Source organism: Gracilinanus agilis, chromosome 1, assembly GCF_016433145.1.
Source record: "Gracilinanus agilis isolate LMUSP501 chromosome 1, AgileGrace, whole genome shotgun sequence".
Taxonomy (NCBI): domain Eukaryota; kingdom Metazoa; phylum Chordata; class Mammalia; order Didelphimorphia; family Didelphidae; genus Gracilinanus; species Gracilinanus agilis.
The window spans coordinates 787,091,667-787,100,439 of record NC_058130.1 but is presented as its reverse complement, the minus strand read 5'-3'; positions in this window follow the sequence as shown (position 1 = coordinate 787,100,439).

Sequence of the window (8,773 nt, the reverse complement as noted above, 5' to 3'; positions counted from 1 at the left end):
TGTAGTGTCTGGGTCACTTTTCTTCCCACATATCAGAGCAGCAAAGGGAAGGCCATGGTTACTGTGGAGATTTTCTCCATCTTGGCCTCCAGTGCTGGGTTACTGGGTTGCATTTTTATTCCCAAATGTTATGTGATCCTCCTGAAGCCAAAAAGAAATACTCAGGAACAGATAAAGAATGAAAGGGATTCCAGAGCAACCTTTTTTCTATAGGACAGCCTTATACTTCTAGTTCTGGGAAAATAGATTTGAAGATTAATTCACATTAATGTGGCATAGAGATATTTTTCAGTTTGGGTGATATTTAAAGGATAATTAGTACCTTCTAACACTTTCTATGTGGTCAAATAATACTCATCACAAATGTTCTTGGTCTCTAGGTGCAAAACAATTGCTGTTTTGAGAATATCAATATTTGGTGAGCACTGATACCAACATGGTTAATAATTCTAGGAAGTCCAGATTTTCTTTTTTTCTTTCAATCAATCAATATTTATTAAAATCCTACACACTATCAGGCATGATGTTAGGCAGTATAACACCATATTTTCAAAATGTTCAAAGTTCTCCGTATGACCTTTTTGACAATGGGAATTGGGAGACTAAGAGTTATGAAGAAACTCTCTCATCTACCAAACTTGGTTTCAATTACCAATAATGGTTTTTTCACCACTGGGATTCAACCTCAACTTAAATGACTGAATTCCTGCAACTTTGTTATTCATAACTTTGCAAAGTATGATTTATTCTTTTTACCCAATTTCTAGATATATTCTATAAAAATTAGTTCTATCATCATCATATTTCTTTAATAAAAGATGTTTGTCAGGATTCATTCTTTACCAAGTATTCTAGATAATCTCTTTAGTATTAGAATGTTTCATAAAATTCACTTTTAAATCCATCTCATTCAGGTAGATTTTTTTAAGGAATTTAATTTAGGGCATGTTCAATTTCTTTATCTAAAATAAATTCATCTAATTTTACCACAGTGTATCCATCTATGTGTACAATGTTCTCCTGTTTCTGCTTCTTTCACTCTGCATACTATTTTAGTCAAAGGAATAATGGACTGGAGGAATTCCATGTGAACTGGAATGGCCTCCAGCAACTGATGCAGAGTGAAAATAGCAGAACCAGGAGAACATTATACATAGAGATGGATACACTGTGGTAAAATTGAATGTAATGGACTGCTCTATTAGCAACAAGGCAATGATCTAGGACAACTATAAGGGACCTTTGAGAAAGAATGCTATCCACATTCAGAGGAAGAACTGTGGGAGTATAAACACAGAAGAAAAAGAACTGCCTGATCTCATAGATGGATGGGAATATAATTAAGAATTTTGACTCAAAATGAACTCCCTAGCACAAATATAAATAATATGGAAATAGGTCTTGATTAATGACACATGTAAAACTCAGTGAAATTGTGTGTCAGCTATGGGAGTGGATTAGTTTAGTGGAGGGATAAAATACAAATCCTATAACCATAGAAAAATGTCCTAAATTAACTAATTAAATAAGAAAATTTTAAATTAAAAAATAAAAGAAATTTATTTAGATATTGTATTTTCTCCTCTGTTAGTCAAGGCAATTCATATTTTTGTAATTGTTCTTTGATTTCATTTAAATTTTCAATTTTGTTGGCATATAATTGGGAAAAAAATAACTCCTAATAGTTGGCTTGATTTCATTTTCAATATTGATCAATTTATCCTTTTCATTTATGATGATAGTGATTTTGTTTTCTTCCCTTTTAAGTCTTATTAATAATTCATCCATTTTGTTAGTTTTTCCATAGAAATAATGCTTAAATTTATTTATTAATTCAATGATTTTCTTGTATATAATTGTGTCAATTTCAAGTTTAATTTTTAGGTTTCCCAATTTAGCTTTTAATGGGTGGTCTTTAATTTATTCTGGTTTTAGTTTTTTAATTGTTTACTCAATTAACTGATAATTTATTTCTTTAATTTATTGATTTAAGCACTTAGAGATATAAATTTTTCTCTGCTGTTTTTGATGTGACCCATAGGTTTCTATATATTGTCTTATTATTATCATTATACTTAATAAAATTTTTTTTATTTATATGATTTGTTCTTTTACCCACTTATCTTTTAAGATTAAATTCTTTAGTCTCAAATCATTAGCAATTATTATTCATAATGGAGACAAGCTAGAAACCTTCCCAATAAGATTAGGAATAAAGCAAGGATGTCCATTATCATCATTATTTAAAAGATTATTAGAAATGCTAGCAATAGCAATTAGGGAAGAAAAATAAATTGAAGGAATCAGAATGCAGAAAGAGATAGTAAACCCATCTCTACAGATGACATAATAGCATATGTGGAAAATGGCAGAGATTCGACTAAAAAGTTAGTTGCAACTCAATAATTATATCAAAATATCAGAATATGAAACAAATCCACATAAATCATTAGCATTGCTACATTACTAATAAAATCTTGTAAGAAGAGATAGAAAGAGAAACTTACTCCATTTAAAATAAGTATATAGAGAATAAAATATCTCAGAAAATTCTCACCAAAACAAACCCTGGATCTACATGAAAATAATTACAAAAAATTTTTTTACAAATAAATTCAGATCTTAATAATTGGTGAAATAGTATTTGTTTGTGGATAGGCAGAGACAATATAACTAAAATGCAATCCTTTTAAAATTAATCTATTTTTTCAATGTCATCCCAAATAATTTACCAAAAAATGTTTTTTTAGAAAAAAATAATAAAATTCATTTGAAAGAACAAAGATCAATTATATCAGAATTATTAATGAAAAAACAAAATAAAGAAGTCTACCACCAGATTTGAAATTGTATTATAAAACAATAAGCATCAAAACTATCTGGAACTGGCAAATAAACAAAAAGTTAGATCAGTGGAGCATGACAGACTTAGAAGAAACCGAGGTAAAAGATTCTAGTAATCTTGTATTTGAAAAAAAATTAGATGCATGTTTTTTGGGGATAAGAAATCCTCATATGGTAAAGATTTCTGTGACATCTAGTAGCTAATTTGGTAGAAACTATATAGACACCAATATCTTACACCATTCACTAAGATAAGATCAAAATGAATACATGATGTAGACCAGTGATGGAGAAACTTTTTGAGAGCCTGAGTGTTCAAACTGAAACCCTCACACCACATGTGAGCTCTCCCTTTACCCTAGAGAGACAATAGAGGAAAGACTCTAAATGGGCAGCTGTTTAGAGGGGCAGGTGATGTGAAAAATGTTGGTCAATATGGATCTAGACATAAAAGAGGATATTAAGAGTAAATCAGAAAAATAGAGAACATACTGCCTTTCATAATTATGGATAGGAAAGGAATTTGTGAGTCAATTAGAGATGAATAACATTATAAAATGTAAAATGGATAATTTTGAATAAATTAAATTGAAAAGTTTTTGTAGAAATAAAATAAATGTTTCCAAGTTAAGAAGTGAAACAGAAAACTGAGCAAAAATCTCAGATAGAGGTATTATATCTAAAATATATAGAACATCAATGTAGTTTTGGTTTTATTTTGGGGTTCTGATTATGTATGACTTTGATCTTACAACAATGACCAATATGGAAATTTGGTTTGCATAACAATAAAAATAAATATAAATAAACAACTTCTATAGGGAATTTTGTCAAATTTATGAGAATGAGAGCCATCCCCCAATTGGTAAATGGACCGACTATATGAAGATAATTTTCTGATGCAGAAATAAATTTCAGATTTAGGTATATGAAAAATGCTGATTAGAAAAATATAGACCAAAACAGTTCTTAATGTCATCTCATACCCATCAAAATGGCTCAAAAAACAAATGGACTAAATGACAAATGTTGGAAGGGCATGTGGAAAAAATGACACTAATACACTATTGGTGGTTTTGTGAACTTATCTAACCATTTTGGAAAATATTTTTGAATTACACCCAAAGAGGTATAAAACTATGTATACCCTTAGACCTAGTAATAACTTTTCTGTATGTGTTTCCTGAAGAGATTATAGAAAATGGAAAAGAATCTATCTGTTCCCAAATATTTATTGCAGCTTTCCTTGTGGTAGCAAAGGATTGGAAATTGATGTGATACCCATCATTTGGGAAATGGCTAAACAAATTGTAGTGGATTACTACTGCTCCATAAAAGCAATGAGTAGACTAATTGAAAAAAAACAGACAAATGTGTGAAGAAGTCTACAAAAAAGAATGAATAGAGAAGTTAGCTGAACCAGAAGAACATTATACGCAGCTACAGAATTAATGCTAGAAGAATTATATATAATAAGTTAATGGTACCTCCAGAAAAGGAACTGAAATGTGAAACATGAGAGACAAATCATATGAACATGTTGATCTCCTAGATGATACCTTCTGTGTTTCAGGAAGGATCAGGGAGAGCAGGGATACACGTGGATGGGATTTATTATGTTAATATGGGAAAGGTAAGCTTAACATATGATAGATTTTTTATTTCATTTATGGGCAATCTTTTTCTTTGTATATTGCAATGCTTGCTTTATTTGGTTTTATAAAATTTAGAATAAAAAGAGAAAAGGAAAATTTATTTCGTCTCTGAATAATTTTATTTTGCATTTCCATGGTATCTTATTTAATATGTTATCATATTGTGATCTGAAAAGGGCGCATTTAACATTTCTTCTTTTCTGTGCAATTAAATATTGTTTTGTTTTTTTAATATATAGATAATTCTTGTAAAGGTACTATGTGCTACCGAGAAAGAAAGTTTATTCCTTTCTATTCCCATTCAGTTATCTCAATATAAATATCATAACTAGCCTATGTAAGATTTCATTTATTCCTTTGACTTCTTTCTTATTGATTTTTTTGGTTGGATTCTTCTAGTTTGGAGAGGGAAAGTTTATAGTCCCTGCAGTATTATAATTTTGTTATCTATTTATAATTGTAACTCCTTTAGCTTTTCCTTTAAAAAAATTTGGATATAATAACATTTGGTACATATAGATTAAGTGTTGATAATGCCTCATTATCTATGGTACTTTTAACATTATATAGTTTCCTTTTTGTCTCTTTTAATTAGATCTATTCTAGCTTTAAGTTCATCTGATATTATGGTTGTTACTTCTGCTATATTTTTGTCATATTCTGTATTCCCTTTATTTCACCCTTTCGTGTTTATTCTATTTGTATCTTTCATTTTAAAATGTGTTTCTTGTAAGCATTATATTGTTGGTTTGGGGGTTGTAATGCATTATCCTATTCATTCCATTTTATGTGTAAATTCATACCATCCACATTTAAAGTCATAATTGTTAGTTGTGCATTTCCCTCCATTCTATTTTTTAAAAAAACTCTACTGTCAATCCTGATTTATAAACAAAGAAACTGATGCAGACAGAGGTGAAATGGTTTACTGAGACTCACATAGCTAGTATGTATTAAAGACAGTGATTTAAAACAGATGTTCTTGACACCAAGTTCCAATCCATAACCACTTTACACCTAGATATAAGTGGGTAAAAAAGAGAACCTAGCACAGTGAGAAATACCTTCAGAAGGACTAAACCCTAAAATGAGATCAGGCTGGTTAGGAATCAGAGAACAAAGGGAAATGCCATGGGAAATATTGTTCCCTCATGTGCAGAGTTCAGACCCTAGGCTAGCACTGGTAAGAAGCACATGATTCCGAAGGTAGTATGGGTTACTGCTATCCCTACTTTCCATTCTTCTCCAAATTGGTTGATGAGATGTATTGTTATCTCTATTCTCCTGACATAGTACAAATTCATATTAAGTTGCCTGATCACAGTGTAAGGTGGGTGATGGAAAACCTGGGTTCTGTATAAATGGAGATTTTGAAACTTGGACTTCATCTCAGAAGTCCCTTAATATTTCCCTAAATTCTTTTTTATCTCCTGTTCCTCCACGTTTGCATTGTCACAGTTATTGTTTTATAAGTTTTGTAGCTCCTCCTTCTTACTCTCTTTTGCTCTCCAAGTGGGCTGAATGCCTAGGTCTCTTACTTTAGTTATCATGAATAAACTTTTGAAATATAATACTTGGAATATTTAATATTGATTTTAAAATCCACATTTTGGCTAATGACAAGAGATAGAATTCTCAAATACTTCTAAGAGAGACTTTCAGTTAAGTTAGTAAGTTTTTCTTTGCCGGCCACACCCTCCCATCATCTTTCACTGCTGCTGCTGCTTCTCTGTCCACCTGTCCACTCTGTCTCTGAGATGCTGCTGTTACTGCTCCTCCCACACAGTCTCCAGCCTCAAGCCTGTGACCAGAACTGCCAGCCAATTCCAAGCTGCTTTCCCCCCACAAGATGATGGATATTACCATATTATCAATTAGCAGGGATTATGTATGTTGCATACCCCAACACACTGAGTTAGCTTTAATTCTTTCAAAATTTAATGACTATTTCAGCAATTCAAGACCTTGAAAAGACTTGTGTTTTATGTTTGTCTTATAAATTTATGTTGTCTGGATGTCATCTGTCCGTGATCTCTCTATGTTCTATGTTCTTTGATATATCTGTATTGTCTATATGTTGTGTATATTTTATATTGTCTATATGTCTGTGCACACAAGGGGAGGGTTAAATTTTGGGAAAGATAAACCTCAGATGAAAGAGGTCACTCTTTCCCTGTCTTCTTCAGTTTGATCCAGAACAAATGGAGGAGACAGAAACAAACCGTTGGGGAAATTTAAAAAACATTTTTTTTATGGATTTTTGGGTCTCCTAAACTCTAAGATAGTTTAATTGGTTACACATAAAGGGTAAATATAAAAAAATGTCTCTCATCCCTTCTCTCTCCTTCTTGATGGCTATGAGGAGGAAATCGTAGAAATGATAAAGACAAGAAAGGGATAATTTCATCCCATAATTAGAAAATGTCAACAGAGAACAAAGGCAAAAATATATGTTCAGCATTTTTCTTCCTTCTTTTCTTGGGGTGAGACCCCTCAAGAAGGGAAGGAGAAAAGATCATAACAAGAAAGGGAGATTGATCCAACTATTGACTCACAATTTGATCTGATTTTCAATTAGATTTAATACTAAAAACTGATATATAACTAAAAAATTTGCTAATGATTTGAATAGGTACTGACGGTATAGTGTAAATCCATTCATTGTGATAATTGACTACCAGTTAAAATGGAATTTCAGTGAAATTTAAGAATGTAAAAAACTCATAGTAAAAGATTATTTATTAGGACTTGCAATGCACAATGAGTACACATTTGAATGATTGTTAAACTAGATTTGAGAATTGACAAAACGCATTTAATAGCCAAAGTGATGTAAAAAGTTTTTTTCTTGTGATCAAAATTTTAGATAGTGTTAGATTTAAATTAATGTGCACTACTTCTAGTATTAATTTATAAAGTTTATTATCTTACAAAATAGAACCATGTGACTAAGTTTTTCTGCCTGCTCAAAAATCCCTGCTTAATAAATTCACAAACATCAACGAAGCACTTACTATATGCCAAGCATTCTTCTAAATCCTGAAATTACAAAAGAATGAAAAAATAATCCCTATACTAAGAACACTCACAATCTAAAGGGGAGACCAAAAAATAAAACAAATAGGAACAGGAAAGATACATCCAGTGGAATACATAAATTGGAAAAAAGCAAAGAATTAAAAAAGGCAAGATTTTAGAATGAGATTTAAAGTAAGCCAGAGAATCTAATTGGTAGAGATGAGTGGAGAGAGCACTAAAGGAATTGGGCAGACATAATGTCAGCAGTTATTAAATGAAGGTTCTTATTAGAGGAAAAGTAAGAAGACCAGTGTCACAAGGTCAAAGAGTATGTACTAGGGACTAAAGTTGTGAGAAACCTGGACAAATTATAGGGGCTCAGTTATCAAGGAGTTTGATGGCAAAACAAGGTATTTTATACTTGATCCTAGAGATAATAGGGAACCACTGAAGTTTATTGAATTCAAGGGAGGAAATTTTCAAAGTTGTACTTTCTAGAAAAATACTTTAATTATTAGTTGTTGTGAGGAAGATTATTTAGTTTACTATTTTTGGTTTTTTTTGCATTTGTTTGCCATGTTTCTATGCCCTATTACATAGTCTATCTTTGTGAATGTTCCATGTGCTGCTGAAAAGAAGGTGTATTCCTTTTTGTCTCTATTTTTCTCCATATATCTATTAACTCTAATTTTTCTAGGGTTTCATTCACCTCTCTTATCTCTTTCTTATTTATTTTTTTGTTTGATTTATCTAAATCTGATAGGGGAATGTTGAGGTCCTCCTCTAGTATGGTTTTGCTATTTATTTCCTCCTTGAGCTCCACTAGCTTCTCCTTTATAAATTTGGAAGCTATACTGTTTGGTGCATACACATTGAGTACTGATATTTCTTCATTGTTTATACTGCCTTTTATTAGAATGTAGTTACCTTCCCTATCTCTTTTATCCTCATCTATTTTTACTTTGGTTCTGTCAGAGATCATGATAGCTACCCCTGTCTTCTTTTTCTCATTTGAAACCCAAAAGATTTTTCTCTATCCTCACATTTTCACTCTATGTCTGTCTGTCTGTCTCATGTGTGTTTCTTGTAGACAACATATGGTTGGGTTTTGGTTTCTAATCCTCTCTGCTATTTGCTTCCGTTTTATGGGTGAATTCATCCCATTAACATTCAGAGTTATAATTATCAACTGTGCATTCCAAGACATTTTGATTCTCTCTCCTAGTCCTGTCCTTTCTTTTTTCAGTTTCCTTCTA